The following is an 18313-nucleotide window of genomic DNA, read 5'->3' as shown; positions in this document are numbered from 1 at the left end:
AGAACCGTTTCTTTCGCAGAGTTCATACAGGTAGACGTTAACTGCACGTTTCTGCTGGAGCAGCCTATCAAGCATATAGAAGGTTGAGTTCCATCGCGTCGGGCAATCGCAAATAAGACGTCTGACCGGCAGATGGTGTCGCCGCTGAATGTCAGCAAGGCGAGCCATGGCCGTGTAAGATCTTCTGAAATGGGCCGAGATTTTCCTTGCCTGCCGCAAGATGTCCTGGACCCCAGGGTATTTGACAAGGAATCGCTGCACGACCAAGTTTAAGACGTGTGCCATGCACGGCACGTGCGTGATTTTGCCCTGTTTCAATGCGCTAAGCAGATTGGCACCGTTGTCACACACCACTTTACCAACTGTCAAATTGAGCGGTGTTAGCCACTCATCTGCCTGTGAACGCAAAGCTGAAAGGAGTGCCGGGCCAGTGTGGCTCTTTGCTTCCAGGCACAACAGACGCAGCACGGCATGGCAACGTCTCACCTGGCATGTGGAATAGGTTCTGGGGAGCTTGGGCGGTGCAGTGGAAGAGACGCTAGCAGCGGAAAAGGAGGAGGCAGCTGAGGAGGAGAGGGAGGAGGATGGAGTAGGAGGAGGAGAAGAAGAGTCAGGCCTGCATGCAATCCGTGGCGGTAAAACCAAATCTACACGGGTGCCACGGGTTACATGCTTGACGGCCGTCAGAAGGTTCACCCAGTGGGCAGTAAAACTGATATACCTTCCCTGCCCGTGTTTGCTAGACCACGTGTCTGTGGTCAGATGTATCTTGGCACCGACACTGTGTGCCAGAGATACATTCACTTGCCGCTGAACATGGCCATATAGCTCTGGGATGCCCTTCTCTGAGAAATACTTCCTTCCTGGGACCTTCCATTGTGGTGTTCCAATGGCCACAAATTTGCGAAAGGCCTCCGAGTCCACCAGTTTATATGGCAGTAGTTGGCGGGCTATGAGTTCTGACAAGCCAGCCGCCAACCGTTGGGCAAGAGGGTTATCCGGCGTCATCATTTTTTTACGCTCAAACATTAGGCCCACGGAAGCCTGCCTTTTTGCAGAAAAATGTGAGCTTGGCGTGATGGAAGGTGGAGTGGAGGACAATTGTGAGGAGAGAGGAGAAGGAGAAGTAGAAGACGAGGCTGGACGGTGAGAGCCTGCAGTGTGGCTTTGTGTGTTCCGTTGCTCCCACTGGGCTCGGTGATGGCTGCTCATGTGCCTTCTTAAGGCGGTCGTCCCTAGGTGAGTATTGGGCTTACCGCGACTAACGCGTTGACTGCAAAGATTGCAGATGGCAACGCTATTGTCAGCAGCGGACACGTTAAAAAAAGCCCACACTGCGGAGCCATGTGCCGGTGTCCTGGGAGCGCCAGATGTGACCGTACATGGTCGATGACTCGCTCCTGATACATTTGCAGTCTGCTTTGTCCCTGCTGTGCAATGTAAGTCATTGCTGCTTCTCCTCCCTATCTGCTGGTCCATATCTCCCTCTGAACTCCCCTCCTCTTCCTCTCTTGTGGGCACCCACGTGACATCACTAGACACGTCATCATCAACGTCACCTTCCCCACCGCTATAAGTAGAGTAGGCAGCAACACCGGGGACCAACCTCCTCCTTGGGCTGATCTGGGTACTGGCGTCAGACTGCTGAGTAGCGCTTGTTGCTACCTCCTCTTCCTGATCCAATACCAAGAGTGGCTGCGCATCAGAAATGTCCTCTTGATATGGATCGGAAAATAATTCCAGTGACTCAAGCGGAAGGTATGTGGTGGTGGTGGTGGTGGTCGTGTTGTTGGTGGTAGTGTCTTTGGGGGTGCACATAGCAGAGAGTGAAGAAGAGGGTGCAGATCGAGAGGATGAGGAGGGTGCAGAAGAGTAAGGCTGAGCGAGCCACTCAACCAAGTCTGGTGCATCCTTTAAAGTAATTGAACGCACCTTCTGCAACTTCCCACTTTGGCTCAAGCCTGTTGCTCCTGCCCTACCCCTACCACCCCTGCGGAAGGGCCTGCCTCTTCCTCTGCATGTCATTTTTTAAATGACCCTGTGACAAAACTCTTAGTCCCTATACCGCTGAAGGACTGCTGCAGTATAGGTGAGCGGTCAGCAGTGGTGCACGTCAACCCTATCTATTGTGGACCTATAGCGGTCCTTACAGAACAGCAGACTGTACCGCACTCAAGCCTATGTACCGTAGCACCCTATACCAAGTTACCAGTCCTTATAAGAACTTTTGTGGACCAAGCAGGTTGTGTATTAGTGTTTAGCAGACTGTACGTCAGTCCCTATACCGCTGAAGGACTGCTGCAGTATAGGGCAGCGGTCAGCAGTGGTGCACGTCAACCCTATCTATTGTGGACCGATAGCGGTCCTTACAGAACAGCAGACTGTACCGCACTCAAGCCTATGTACCGTAGCACCCTATACCAAGTTACCAGTCCTTATAAGAACTTTTGTGGAACAAGCAGGTTGTGTGTTAGTGATTAGCAGACTGTACGTCAGTCCCTATACCAATGAAGGACTGCTGCAGTATAGGGCAGCGGTCAGCAGTAGTGCACGGCAACCCTATGTATTGTGGACCGATAGCGGTCCTTACAGAACAGCAGACTGTACTGCACTCAGGCCTATGTACCGTAGCACCCTATACCAAGTTACCAGTCCTTATAAAAACTTTTGTGGACCAAGCAGGTTGTGTGTTAGTGTTTAGCAGACTGTGCGTCAGTCCCTATACCGCTGAAGGACTGCTGCAGTATAGGGCAGCGGTCAGCAGTAGTGCACGGCAACCCTATGTATTGTGGACCGATAGCGGTCCTTACAGAACAGCAGACTGTAACGCACTCAGGCCTATGTACCGTAGCACCCTATACCAAGTTACCAGTCCTTATAAGAACTTTTGTGGACCAAGCAGGTTGTGTGTTAGTGATTAGCAGACTGTACGTCAGTCCCTATACCAATGAAGGACTGCTGCAGTATAGGGCAGCGGTCAGCAGTAGTGCACGGCAACCCTATGTATTGTGGACCGATAGCGGTCCTTACAGAACAGCAGACTGTAACGCACTCAGGCCTATGTACCGTAGCACCCTATACCAAGTTACCAGTCCTTATAAAAACTTTTGTGGACCAAGCAGGTTGTGTGTTAGTGTTTAGCAGACTGTGCGTCAGTCCCTATACCGCTGAAGGACTGCTGCAGTATAGGGCAGCGGTCAGCAGTGGTGCACGTCAACCCTATCTATTGTGGACCGATAGCGGTCCTTACAGAACAGCAGACTGTACCGCACTCAAGCCTATGTACCGTAGCACCCTATACCAAGTTACCAGTCCTTATAAGAACTTTTGTGGACCAAGCAGGTTGTGTATTAGTGTTTAGCAGACTGTACGTCAGTCCCTATACCGCTGAAGGACTGCTGCAGTATAGGGCAGCGGTCAGCAGTGGTGCACGTCAACCCTATCTATTGTGGACCGATAGCGGTCCTTACAGAACAGCAGACTGTACCGCACTCAAGCCTATGTACCGTAGCACCCTATACCAAGTTACCAGTCCTTATAAGAACTTTTGTGGAACAAGCAGGTTGTGTGTTAGTGATTAGCAGACTGTACGTCAGTCCCTATACCAATGAAGGACTGCTGCAGTATAGGGCAGCGGTCAGCAGTAGTGCACGGCAACCCTATGTATTGTGGACCGATAGCGGTCCTTACAGAACAGCAGACTGTAACGCACTCAGGCCTATGTACCGTAGCACCCTATACCAAGTTACCAGTCCTTATAAGAACTTTTGTGGAACAAGCAGGTTGTGTGTTAGTGATTAGCAGACTGTACGTCAGTCCCTATACCAATGAAGGACTGCTGCAGTATAGGGCAGCGGTCAGCAGTAGTGCACGGCAACCCTATGTATTGTGGACCGATAGCGGTCCTTACAGAACAGCAGACTGTAACGCACTCAGGCCTATGTACCGTAGCACCCTATACCAAGTTACCAGTCCTTATAAAAACTTTTGTGGACCAAGCAGGTTGTGTGTTAGTGTTTAGCAGACTGTGCGTCAGTCCCTATACCGCTGAAGGACTGCTGCAGTATAGGGCAGCGGTCAGCAGTAGTGCACGGCAACCCTATGTATTGTGGACCGATAGCGGTCCTTACAGAACAGCAGACTGTAACGCACTCAGGCCTATGTACCGTAGCACCCTATACCAAGTTACCAGTCCTTATAAGAACTTTTGTGGACCAAGCAGGTTGTGTGTTAGTGATTAGCAGACTGTACGTCAGTCCCTATACCAATGAAGGACTGCTGCAGTATAGGGCAGCGGTCAGCAGTAGTGCACGGCAACCCTATGTATTGTGGACCGATAGCGGTCCTTACAGAACAGCAGACTGTAACGCACTCAGGCCTATGTACCGTAGCACCCTATACCAAGTTACCAGTCCTTATAAGAACTTTTGTGGAACAAGCAGGTTGTGTGTTAGTGATTAGCAGACTGTACGTCAGTCCCTATACCAATGAAGGACTGCTGCAGTATAGGGCAGCGGTCAGCAGTAGTGCACGGCAACCCTATGTATTGTGGACCGATAGCGGTCCTTACAGAACAGCAGACTGTAACGCACTCAGGCCTATGTACCGTAGCACCCTATACCAAGTTACCAGTCCTTATAAGAACTTTTGTGGACCAAGCAGGTTGTGTGTTAGTGATTAGCAGACTGTACGTCAGTCCCTATACCAATGAAGGACTGCTGCAGTATAGGGCAGCGGTCAGCAGTAGTGCACGGCAACCCTATGTATTGTGGACCGATAGCGGTCCTTACAGAACAGCAGACTGTACTGCACTCAGGCCTATGTACCGTAGCACCCTATACCAAGTTACCAGTCCTTATAAAAACTTTTGTGGACCAAGCAGGTTGTGTGTTAGTGTTTAGCAGACTGTGCGTCAGTCCCTATACCGCTGAAGGACTGCTGCAGTATAGGGCAGCGGTCAGCAGTAGTGCACGGCAACCCTATGTATTGTGGACCGATAGCGGTCCTTACAGAACAGCAGACTGTAACGCACTCAGGCCTATGTACCGTAGCACCCTATACCAAGTTACCAGTCCTTATAAGAACTTTTGTGGACCAAGCAGGTTGTGTGTTAGTGATTAGCAGACTGTACGTCAGTCCCTATACCAATGAAGGACTGCTGCAGTATAGGGCAGCGGTCAGCAGTAGTGCACGGCAACCCTATGTATTGTGGACCGATAGCGGTCCTTACAGAACAGCAGACTGTACCGCACCCAAGCCTATGTACCGTAGCACCCTAGACAGACCAAGTTACCAGTCCTGATAAAGAGCTTTGTGGAACAAGTGAGTTGTGAATGATTAGCAGACTGCAGCAGAAGGGCAGCAGTCAAGTATAATATTCTTTCTATATTTGGAAGAAAGAATATTATACGTGTACAAGCCTATTACCGTACCACTGATACCAGTCCTGAAAAGAACCTTTGTGGAACTAATAGTAACAGCAAGTCTTTAAAATTATCCTCACTGCCTGACACACTGCTTCCTGCCTGTCCCTATACAAATTGGCAAAAAAGAGTAGGCTGGAACGATTAGCTGGAACAGCTCTTTTGTGGACCTGATAGTAACAGCTAATGATGATGATGATGATGATGATGAAGAAAGACTAATCTGGCTGAGCTGTCCCTAAAATAGCAGCATACAGCGCTCTGTCCCTTTATCTAAACTGACAAAAGAAACTCAGGCTGCTGACCTAACACCTATACCAGTCCTGAAAAGAACTTTTGTGTACCAAATAGCTAGCGTTTTCTCTGTCCCTACTCCACACAGGATCCTTTCCCTACAGTGACAGAAGAAAGAATGTAAAATGGCCACCGGATCGGGTGTATTTATAGGTTAGGGGGAATGTCCAAGTGTCCATGAGCTGTCATGTCTCAATTGGTTGTCCTGTAACACATGATAAACGTGTCACGAAAGGTTAAAGTTCTTGTATACATTAAACACGTAAGTCCGCCGGGGCGAACGACGGAAAAAGGCGTTCGAACCCGCGGACGGCGAAAGTCGGAAATTCGCCGCGAAACGACCGCCGGGCGAACCGTTCGGCCATCACTAGTCAGAAGGAGTTATTTGCTGGGCTTCAAATTACACTATGCACATTTTAAAACTATAACTCCTGTGACTCCTCTGCCTCCTGGGCTGGCTCTAGCATATAGGGAGTGTTGCTGGGGGAATATTTGTGGGCATTGACAGGGAAGTATAGAACTTTCCCTTCCTTTCCATTAGATACCGAAACTTTTTTTCCAGATATGGTTTTCATCTCCATGTCACTTCAGGCAATTAGGAGCTGCAGGAAACAGGACAGTGATCTGCAGAGTATGCATGAACCAAAAGAAAAAATGGTGGTGCTGCGCTTCCAAAAAAATGGGACCTTACACGAAAATGTTATAGAGCTAATTATTCAGATGGATATATGTCAGATGGTATATATTTAAACTAGTATGGTAAAGTAGTAAGGGAGAACGCTTATCCTAATGTAGAAATTCTTCTATCAATAGTGCCTGCAACAGTGTGTACACAATAATAACTGTCACAATCCCAAGTGCAACTTATATCTCTATGATATAAAAATAATGCTATGTGCAAAAACACATACAGTGGTCTAACTATAAATCAGACTTCTATGGCAGAAAGTGCTGAGTGCATCCTAGCAAAACCAAAGTGACTGAAATATAAACAGTTACTGGCTACGTAAGCACAAACTAGTGACAATAATAAAGTGCAAAAAATGCAAAACTACAGTGCAAAAAATGCAAAACTACAGTGCAAAAAATGCAAGCAAGCAAAAATAAAGTGCAAACAAATGCAAGCAAAGTGCTTAGTGTAACACAAAATATTAATAAAAAACATATAATAATCGAGCTATAGAACAAAACTCCATAAACAGAAAGTGCTGAGTGCAAAAAATTGGACTATATCCAGCTGTTAATGATGTGAACACAGTCCCGTGATGATGTCACATAAACATCTAAAGTGATTCTGTGCTGAGAGATGTCTCAGAGGTTCTTCCTCCACATAAGTGATTCCACGCATAAGTGTGCACACTGGGTAATTACCTTCCCGCTATATAAAATATAGCGTATATGCAGCCTCCTCTTGGATATACCAGGAGTCCCAGGAAAGGGGGGGCCTCAGGGGGTCACTCTCAGATCTCCGTCACAATATACTCCAGCAAGATGTTCCAATATAGTTCAGAGAATAAGTATAAGAGCAACCATAGTGTAGTATGTTTTTTTTTAAATTAGAATTGTTTTGTATTAATATTACCAGTTACCTAATGCACAGACAGCCATGGGAAATGACAAGTCACCTGAAATGGAACCACAGCATTGGGGCAGGGACAATGTGAGGTATATGTGAAAATAAGGTTGATCTACTGTACAAGAAGGTGTGTTGGCTGCTACCACAAAGTCATTTTATTAAAGAAAAAGAAGACGGGGGTGGTGACAATGTGAGAAATATAATAAATGTTCCTCACGTGCATTTAAGTCTCCTATTCTAAGGGTTGCAAGCGAACCACTACAGCTTCTGGTTCCTCCCTATACACTCTTATGCCCAAATGTTCAACCCCTGCAGAGTCAAAAGCTTGTCTATGAAATAGATTGCTGCAAAATTTGCTTTCCATTGTTTTGGGAGCGGGTACTTGCAGATAAGCAGTATGCATTGTAGTGTAACCTCCACCAGCTGCTGGATCCTGCATTTTTATTCAATGAGAGTCTTCTCAAATGGTTTGTGAAAATACTAGACATAAGTTATGCAGAAAATATTTCTTCTACTGACTATTTAAATCCATTCATAACAATTTTTCTTCTAAATCTTGGATCTTTTCTGACTTAACCCTCCCACGACCTCCGTAATTCAGCAAATAGTGCTAAGTATGAAGGCACAGTTGTCTTTGACTTGATACACAGAGCCCATAATGTGTTCCTTGCCACCATTCAGACTTATGTATTATTCACACATCTGTTGATATTATAAAACTGCTCACATAATTGCATTTGATGAGCCGTTCTGCATTCCTTGTATACATAATGTAGAATTGGATTTAGTGAGCTGAATGTTTAGATGGTACTTGACTACAAATGGAATTTGAGGCCTCAACTACAGAATTTCATAAAACCAATTGCTTTTTACATGCAGCTTGTGCAAATATACAACACATTTGACATTTTCACTGTGCAAGTGCAAACTACATATCATGCTTTATGGCAAAAGCTGCAGCCATACTAGAAATGTGCCCTCATGCTGCAGGTGTCATTAAAAAAAAAAAACTTGTTTAAAATGGTATGATTTTCTATGGAACCTGCTTTTCCAAAATGCCAAAAAGTATAAAATAGAGTCCATAAATCAGCAAAATAATTACATATAACATCCTGTTAATTAATATATTCCTTTAATATGAACCAGACACAGGTATTGCAATATAATTGAAGAGCAGATACTTAAATTGTGTGTAACCCTAAAAAAAATGGATCCTGTTTCTTGAAATCATGTTATATACACAGTATTTGTGATGTGTCATTTGGCCCCTGATCCTGCCTGGTTCTGCCCCCCCCCCCCCCCCCCCGGAAACTGACTACAGTTTGTTATGGCTTCTGAGCCCTGACACCGTGGTCAGTTTACATGCCTCCATCATCCATAGCTCTTCTCTGTCCTCTCCCCCCTCATTCCCTGCCTGTAAGCTCCGTACACTCCCTGACCCTCCCCTCCTGCTGCTATCATAACTCAGTGTTCTTTCTACCATCCCCTTTGTTATAGTAAATTATGTTCTCCAGTGTATGTGTTTTTTTTTTTTTAAATAAGATGCTTGACGCTCATGTGACTTGCCGCCTCTCTCAGATCAAGCGAGGATGCCAGTAATTTGAGTAAATTGAGTAAAATTTACCAAAAGTTGGGGTAACAAGCAGGTAGGGATAGTCAAGAACAAGCCAAGATCGGTAACTAGAATCAGACGTAGAAGACACAGCAATTCGCACACAAAAGCCAAACACACAATATTGATCAGCAGAGCTGGCTTGCAGTGTACAGGTTAATATAGAGTTCCATAATAGGGGCTGGGGTGGAGCCATGCTTTTTAGGAGAGATTACTTAAGCAGCCAGGTGAGAGTGGCTGGCCTCTTAACCACTTAAGGACCAGGCCTCTTTTTCAGACTTGGTGTTTCCATGTTTAAAACATTTTTTTTTGCTAGAAAATTACTTAGAACCCCCAAACATTTTATATTGTTTTTTTTCTAACACCCTAGAGAATAAAATGGCGGTCATTGAAATACTTTTTTTCACACCGTATTTGCGTTGCGGTCTTACAAGCGCACTTTTTTTGGAAAAGAGGAGGTCTAGGGCTAGAATTATTGCTCTCGCTCTACCGATCGCGGCGATACCTCACATGTGTGGTTTGACCACCGTTTTCATATGCGGGCGCTACTCAGGTATGTGCTCGCTTCTGTGCGCAAGCTCGTCATAACGGGGTGTTTTTAAAAAAAAAATTTTTTTTTTTCTTATTTATTTTAATTGATTTTATTTATTTTTACACTGTTTTAAAAAATAAAATAAAATGGATCACTTTTATTCCTATTACAAGGAATGTAAACATCCCTTGTAATAGAAAAAAGCATGACAGGTCCTCTTAAATATGAGATCTGGGGTCAAAAAGTCCTCAGATCTCATATTTGGGCTAAAATGCAAAAAAAAAAAAAAAAAAAAAAAAAAAAAAAAAGAAAATCTGACATTTAAAAAAAAAAAACCTTTAAGAGGTATGGGCGGAAGTGACGTTTTGACGTCGCTTCCGCCCTCCTATGGTATAGAGACGAGTGGGGGCCATCTTAGCCTCACTTGTCTCTATGCCCAGCAGATGGAAGGACCCGATCGCCTCCGCCGCTACCGACGGCTCTGGTAAGCGGCGGAAGGTGCGGGAGGGCGGCGGGAGGGGGGGTGGCACCTCTCCCGCCGCCGATAGCGGAGACCATCGTTATCGTATAGCCGACCGCCGCCTGAAGAGATGGATATCTCGGTTGTGGCAGCAGCTGCTGCCGTTACCGAGATATCCCTCTTCAAAAATAGGACGTACATCGTCGTGCGGCGGTCGGCAAGTGGTTGAGCAGAACACATGGAGAGTAAGGATGAGCAGACCAGAACCTGCGAACAGACCTAAACTTTGTGTGAACTTTAGAACCCTATTAAAGTCTATGGGACTCGAACGTTCAAAATCTAAACTGCTAATTTTAAAGGCTAATATGCAAGTTACTATCCTAAAAAGTTTTTGGGGACCTGGGTCCTGCCCCAGTGGACATGTATCAATGCAAATTTTTTTTAAAAACTACAGTTTTTTTGGGAGCAGTGATTTTAATAATGCTTAAAGTGACACAATAAAAGTGTAATATTCCTATAAATTTCATACCTGGGGGGTGTCTATAGAATGCCTGTAAAGGGGCGCATGTTTCCCATGCTTATAACTGTCCCTGCACAAAGTGTAATTTCTGCAGGAAAAAATTTCATTTAAAAACACTCACAGCTATAATGAATTGTCGGCTCCTGTAATACAGAGAACACTCATTGAAAGTCATTGATAAAATAAAATAAAAGTGTGGGGTTCCCCCAAATTCAATTACTAGGCCCTTCAGGTCTGGTATGGATATTAAGGGGAACCCCTCATCAAATTTAAAAAAAATGACATGGGGTTCCCCCTAAAAATCCATACCAGACCATTTATCGGAGCATGCAAGCTATCAGGTCGCAGGAAAAGAGGGGGGTTGAGAGAGCGCCCCCCCAAACCATACCAGGCCACATGCCCTCAACATTGGGAGGATGCTTTGGGGTCCCCCCAAAGCACCATGTCCCCATGTTGATGAGGACAAGGGCCTCATCCCCACAACCCTGGCCAAAGGTTGTGGGGCTCTGCGGCCGGGGGGCTTATCATAATCTGGAAGCCCCCTTTAACAAGGGGACCCCCGGATCCTGCCCCCCATTTAAAATGGTAAGGGGGTACAAAAGTACCCCTACCATTTCACAAAGAAAGTGTCAAATAATGTTAAAAAAGACAAACACACTTTTGAAAAGTCCTTTATTAAAATAATAAAATAAATAAAAAAAGATTCCAGCGGTGGTAATCCACTCTTGCTATCCAGCGACAGATGATCATCTCTCCGGGGTCCAGCAATGGCTGATCTGATCCAGCGAAGGGTGATCTCTCCGTCCAGCACAGCGCAGTCCATCCATCCTTCCTCTGTCTCCACTGGCGGAGACACTGCGGGATCCCAGCAGGCTGACATTTCTTATATGACTTCGCCCCCTCTGAAGCAAGTGGGGAAGCCTGGCTTCCCCAATGACGTGTGGGTCTGATGTAACGCAGGTACAGGGTGTTCCGCGGCTTTTCGAATTTGCTGCGAACACCCCAAATTGTTCACTGTTCGCCGAACAAGCGAACAGGCAATGTTCGAGCCGAACATGGGTTTGACTCAAACTCAAAGCTCATCCCTATTGGAGAGGTAAACTGACAGACAAACATTACTGCATATCCATGACAGTGGGTTCCACTGTTGGCACCACACGTCGTGACAATAGTCGATTGTTGAATTTACTTTTGTCAAATGAGCCAGTTGGAAAATTGTTGACCCGACAGTGCCTGCATCTAATCAGATAATCAGATGTAAGCACTGTTCATGTTTTCTGACAACTAGGTGGCATTGGCTATCAAAATACAATATCTGGCAGGGGAAATTCATCCATTTGAACGATTTAGCATGAATGGAGGAACCTGAAAGAAATGTATGAGTGTATGCTTTGTCACCGGCATATGAAGTGAAGGGAAATCTCCCCAGAACAGCCACAGAAAGCAGTAATAAGGGATGGAAGTTCTAACCCTTCTCCACTCTATCCAAAATTGTCATAAAAAATATATGATGGACACACCCTTTTAAAAAAAAAATGCATAAAATCAGGCCAAATTACGGTGGCAGAAGTATCTAACATTGGTGAAGGAGATTATCCTGTGTCCCACTAGAACGTTCCTCTGTGGTATTCAATAGCAGCGCCTGCAATTCAGAGTGTCAAAATAATTATAATTACTGTGGCTTCAGGTATGAGCAGTTAGGAGGCACACAGGGATACCTGTACATGCTGGTGTTACTATAATAATAAGACTATTATTTACAATACAAAAAGGCACACATTTTTCAATATCCCGTGCACAAATTTGCATTCACTTTTGTCATAGGTTCATTATGTTGCCAGCATGAAGTGTGGAAAATAAATATACCCAGAAATAAACACAGGTTCTGTTAAAGTTGAAAGGTCCCAAGTAACCGTACAGAGAAAATTCCACCTTCAACAGACCCTCATTTTACAGTGATCGATATCCACAAGTATTAGTCAAAGCAGAAGGTCTAAATTGGCATCCATTTTGTTTTTCTCTGAAATAAAATCTCATGTCAAATATATCAAAAAAATTGATTAAATTTGAGTCTAAAGCTTGGGAACAGAGTATTGAATAACTGTCAGCTTCCACAGCAAAGCTATACTTTAAAACAAAGTGGATTGGAATGACATACAGTAAAGGAATAAGAATAAGTAGTGGGCTGCACACCTGCAATCTTCTCCGTCATCTTTAACCTCAGTGGGGTGAACAGACAATTCCAGCAGCTTCTGTGAACAATATGTCAGCCTTGCTTACTGCACACTTATCCGCCACCTGTCTGCCATTATGGCTTTATGAAAATATGCCTTTATACATTCAAACTGCTATTTATATCAAATACATATGTTCACAGGCAGATATGTTTAGCTTAACATATGTAAACACAAGAAAGATTTACAAATTTCAGAACCAAGTATTTGTGTAAATGGGAATAGACTAGAACAAAACTGGAAAAAAATCAGGTGGATGTGTTGGATATGGCAGCCAACCAGATGTTAAATGGTAGTATATAAATTAAGGTGACATCAAATTGGTTGGTGCAGACAAGCTAGGAACTTCTCTCTATATGTTGTTTTTTTGTTGTTTTGTTTTTTATAGAATGTCTGTCCAGCTTTAGGATTCCAAACCAAAAGCAAAGACAAAGCAATAGGGCAGGATATACAGGTCTCTGAAGCCTTACCATTGATGACATCCTAATGTAAGGCACATTTTTATGTGTTTTGACCTATTTTGTGTATTCACAGACTATTCTATCAAATATAACTTAGCAAATATGCCAACCCATTCTTACTTGTGTATGCTAAGTGCCTAAAAGTCTTATGCCCCATACACACGGTCGAATTTTCAGACGGAAAATGTGCGATCGGATCACGATGTCAGAAAATCCGACCGTGTGTGGGCTCCATTGGACTTTTTCCATCGGATTCTCCGATGCACAAAGTTTGAGAACAGGACCTAAAATTTTCCGACAACAAAATCCGATCGCATAAATTTTGATCGCGTGTAGACAATTCCGACGGACAAAGTGCCGTGCATGCTCAGAATAAACGAAGAGACAAAATCTATTGTCTACTGGCCCTTTTATAGTCCCGACTTATGTGTTTGACATCACCTCATTCAGAACAATCGGATTTTCCGCCAACTTTGTGCGACCGTGTGTATGCAACACCAGTTTCGGACAAAATCCGTCAGTGCTGTCCCTTACAATACTTCTGCTGCACCATTAGATAGCCTTAGCTTCCTGGATTGAATGGACACAGTTAACCCATATTCTATCTCCAAATCATGTGAAGTGCTGTCATATGAGTTGTCCTCTTTGTATAGCTTCTACATAAAGACTTGGATCTTACGCACAGTCTTCTCTATTTTCTCCTAGTGGCCAAATGGAGTAGCAGCGGCTCAGACTACTTTTAAAGTGCTTTCCTATGCAAGACCAAAACAAAGATTAATCTTATGTATAGCTTTTGATCAGTTGAAAAATAGCAATACAAACTAGTCACTATGAAAAAGCAACATGGCAGGCCTAAATACAATTAGCATAGAGCAATATATATTCAGCACACTACTTTGCATTAACTGGCTACTTATTTCAGCTGCATGAAGTTTCACCAAAAACTTGATCCATAACTTGAGTCGGCCAGGAAAATGTCCTGTGTTCTGGCATGCACCTTGCAAAACATTTGGAAAGATGTTTTTTTTTTTTTTAATGGAGAGTTAAAAACAATTCTAAGAATTTAAAATACACTTTTTCTAAAGCCGCGTACACACGGGCGGACTGTATGGCCTACTTAGTCCGTTGAAACACATTTCAGTGGACAGTCCGCTCGTGTGTGGGCTTCAGCGGACTTTTTCAGCGTGCAGTCTGGCGTACTAAGTATTTCGGATTTTTCGAAATACTGTCCGTCATACTTTGGTTTCAGCGGACAATCCGCTCGTCAGTAGGCTAGTTCGACGGACTAAGAATGGCGCATGCTCAGAAAGGATTTACACGGCGAAAGGTTGCATTGCTGTGTATTCGACTTCCTATTTCTAGTCCCGTCTTACGTGCTGTACACGTCATCGCGCAAGCTTTCGACGGACTGTTTGTGCATCCGTGTGTGGTCAAGTCCGTTCATTCGAAAGTAGGATGGACTGTCCATCGGATTGTATGACGGACTAAGTAGGCCATACAATCCGCCCGTGTGTACGCGGCTTAAGGTTTACAGAACAAAGAACTGTTTTGTCTAGGTTTCCTTTCTTTGAATATTAAGACACCTTAACATTGTCAGCCTGGCCTCCAGTAAGAACATAGAAGGACAGAGCTTTGATCATTATGATCGAGTCTTGCCTGCACTGGTTTTTAAATTACTTAACTGTGCAAGAAAATGCCATTATTTAGAGCTAAACTCAATGCACACAACTAGTTTCATATCTGATATCTGACTACATATACAATATGTAAACTATAGTCAAACAACAGAGACAAATGTGTTCCACCTCTTCCACCCATATATCATGTTTCAACCACAAAGGATATCTGTGCTAATTCAGCATCCTGTCTGCCTTTCAAACATCCAAGCAAAAGGAAAAAATGGCACCCGGCCTTTGTTCTTCTATATGTCTTTAGTTATCCGGCTTATATACAAGGTATAACAGAGGTGCTCCTTTAGACATTTAGAAGAGACAGAGACTGGTTATCATTTTTTTTTCCCTTTGTTTGGAAAAAAGTCTTAGGTGGGGGAGCTAGAGTTGTTCTTTAGGAACAAATACATTTTTATACCCAATCTTTTTTAGTTGTGGGGGTCACTGAGTTGGTAGAGAAAGCAATTTGGAGAGGGCAACCACTCTTGCTCATGAATGTCACTGTTTGATTAAGGACAATTAATCAAATTGGGTCACAGGCAAAATTGGGGACCCAGAAGTTGGACTGAACTCTGGCTTATGTCACAATTTGTTACATGTCACAAGTAAAAAAAAAAAAAAAAGATTTGGGTATTGTTCCACTTTAACAGCCACACAACTCACTGTAAAGTTCACATTTTTAATCCCAAGGTTTAGACTCATTTATGTCTTCCTAAAAATATCTGCTGGGGTGTGCTTTTTCCCAAAGACTTGTGGGAATCTGTGTTTTTTACTTAAATTCAAAAGCCATAATGGTTTTCCTGGAATTGAATTCTTGTTTACTTCTCTCCAGGCAATGCCGTTATGTAAAAATGAAACGATTTAGAACATGGTTTAACATTGCATTAGCCAAGATTAAATGGTTTGAGTCAAATGGGATGAATTGTTAGGCTTGAATGCAAGATGAGGAATGAAGGGAAAAGGTTGGGTGATGGTAGGATATCAAAATGTGATCAGTTATTTTAAGCTTTGCGTACGATTCCTGAAACAGAAGTGCAAAGGACATTATGTCTGGATCTGTCCAGTAAAGATGATAAGCTTGTTATTGGGCTAGGTCCTGAATAAACCTGACACTAATGTTAATGCTTTCCAGTTTCATTTTAATATTTTTAGATGCACAAATATTATTTCTATGTATGTTTTTAATAGTTAGCTGGGAGAATTTTTTTTTTATTGATGACTAATGGTGTTTGACTGCCTACTAACCCATGATAGTTTGTATAAGTAAATTTAATGATCTTTTAGGCTGGGTTCACACTGCTGCGGAAGCGAGAACCGGATGTGATTCGCACCGCACTGCAGTGCAAATCACATCCGATCTCTGTGTGATGCGAGTTCAGCCATACAGATAGTATGGCTGAATTCGCATCGCACCCGCCGCAAACTCGCACGGGACCCTTTTTTTGGTCCGCAGCAGAATCGGATCGCATGGGTGTTCACACCATGCGATCCGATTCCTGTCCGAGTTTGCAGATCGCACTGCGATATGCGGACTGATCTGGGGGTGTCATTAACATTTCACTGACACTCCCAGCAGTCCGCATAGGGCAGTGTGAACTGCCGGCGGGAGGCATGCGATGCAGGAAAACGCTGCGGATTCGCGGCGTTCCCGCATCGCTCCGGTGTGAACCTGGCCTTAAAAGGCATACTAACCTACAAAATGACTTTGCTTATGGTGTCTACAAATGGTTTATATTTTACCCATTGTAAAGATTATACACACATTTAGTGCTTATAATTATTTATTTCCTGTTACCCCTTTTTTTGTTTACTAAATCTTCAACTTACACGTTACTGGTACCCATGATTACACAATTTGCTATGTTGCTCACGGTAGAATTGTAGCACAGGGTTCAGTACACACCAACGGTTAAATGGGATTTTTGTAAGGCATTTGTGATCCCTTTTTCAAATATCTCCCTAGGAAGGTTCAAGCCAAGTGAAAACAGCTCACTACAAGTTGCATTCAGGAGCTGGGAACAGTGGTGGATAAATGCTGTATGGATTATTAAAAAGTAAGTTCATTGTTAATTACACTTGCAAAAAAAAAGAAAAAATGATGCAGTCTTCAGTTTTGTAAAATGATGCATACTTTTCAAGCTGATTTTTCCACTGGACTCTCCTCTCTGTCCTGCCTAAATGGCAGGACATATGAACTGTTCAATGTGTGGCCCCAGCACTTTCATGAGCAAGCACCCAGTTTTGTTCCTTACTCACACATGTGTAGTCCACTCTCCTTTGCAGCAGCTGAGCTTAACACCCTGTGAGAGTAAAAGAGACAGTTGGCTGAGCGTACATGGGTAGGCAATGAAGCCAAGTGCTCATTGATGAGGTGCTGGGGTCACACATCCAACAGTCAGTATATCCCACCATCTAAACAGGACATAGAGGGGAGCTCAATGGAAAAATCAGCTTGAAAAGTTAGCATTTTTTTACAAAACTGAAGGCTGTATATTAATTTAGACAATTAGTAAGACCACAAGAACGAGACTTTGAATATGCCTCTAAGAACTTAGACTACTTCAAATTTGTGTAAAAAAAATACAAAAATCTTTTTTAGATTACATATTAAAATAACATATAAACATCACAAAGTATATAACATACAGTATTTAATATAGACATAAAGCTGATATATAGCTGGAATACAATCAGTTAATCAGCTCTAACTATAAATATATCACAGAGAAAAGTTATCACAAAAATAGACAAGAAAATACACAGCAACAACCCAGAAATATATATATATATATATATATATATATATATATATATTTCTGGTATATATGGTATATATATATATATATATTATAGAGAGGGGGAGAGAAAGAGAGGGGCCTGCCCCCTACAAATCCAGATTAGGGATTGGTCAGGGTTCCTCAGAACACCCCAGACAGTTCCACCTTTCTTCCGCTCCTTCCTTCTATTCTAGATACAGAAGGGAAGTAACCGAAAAAGAGGATGCTGTCTGTGAGTCACCAGCCTACTCTAGGCCACTTCCAGCCCACACAGATCAAAACAGGCCTAGCTTCTAGCAGAGCATGCCTAAATTTACCTGCTCTACAAAAAAAAACAAAAAAACTCTAGCAGCTACACTAAGTAGCGGGTGCTACATCTGTAAAGGTAAATAGTAGAAATCATGAATTGTATAGACCAAATATAAGGTCAAGCATATATATATTGGGTGTCTCCCATGGGCCAGCAAGCACAACCTCACCTGAAGATCTTCCTTTTTTTTTTTTTTGTTTGCTTGACCTTACCATTAATGATTTCTACTATTTACCATTACAGGTATTATATATTATGAATTATTAAAAATATATATTATATTATATTATATTATACTATATTATATATTCTGTGTTGTTGCTATTTGTTTTCTTCTCTGAGCGAAACATCTCTATAATTTGTTTTCTATTATTCAAATGTAATTTTGTATTTTTGTATGTATTTTTGTAACACCTTTTCTCTGTGATATATTTATAGTTAGAG

The sequence above is a fragment of the Lithobates pipiens genome, unplaced genomic scaffold (genome assembly GCF_037356315.1).
Source record: "Lithobates pipiens isolate NorthernLeopardFrog02 unplaced genomic scaffold, aLitPip1_a1.2 Scaffold_8, whole genome shotgun sequence".
Classification (NCBI taxonomy): Eukaryota; Metazoa; Chordata; class Amphibia; order Anura; family Ranidae; genus Lithobates; species Lithobates pipiens.
This window is presented reverse-complemented; position numbering follows the sequence as displayed.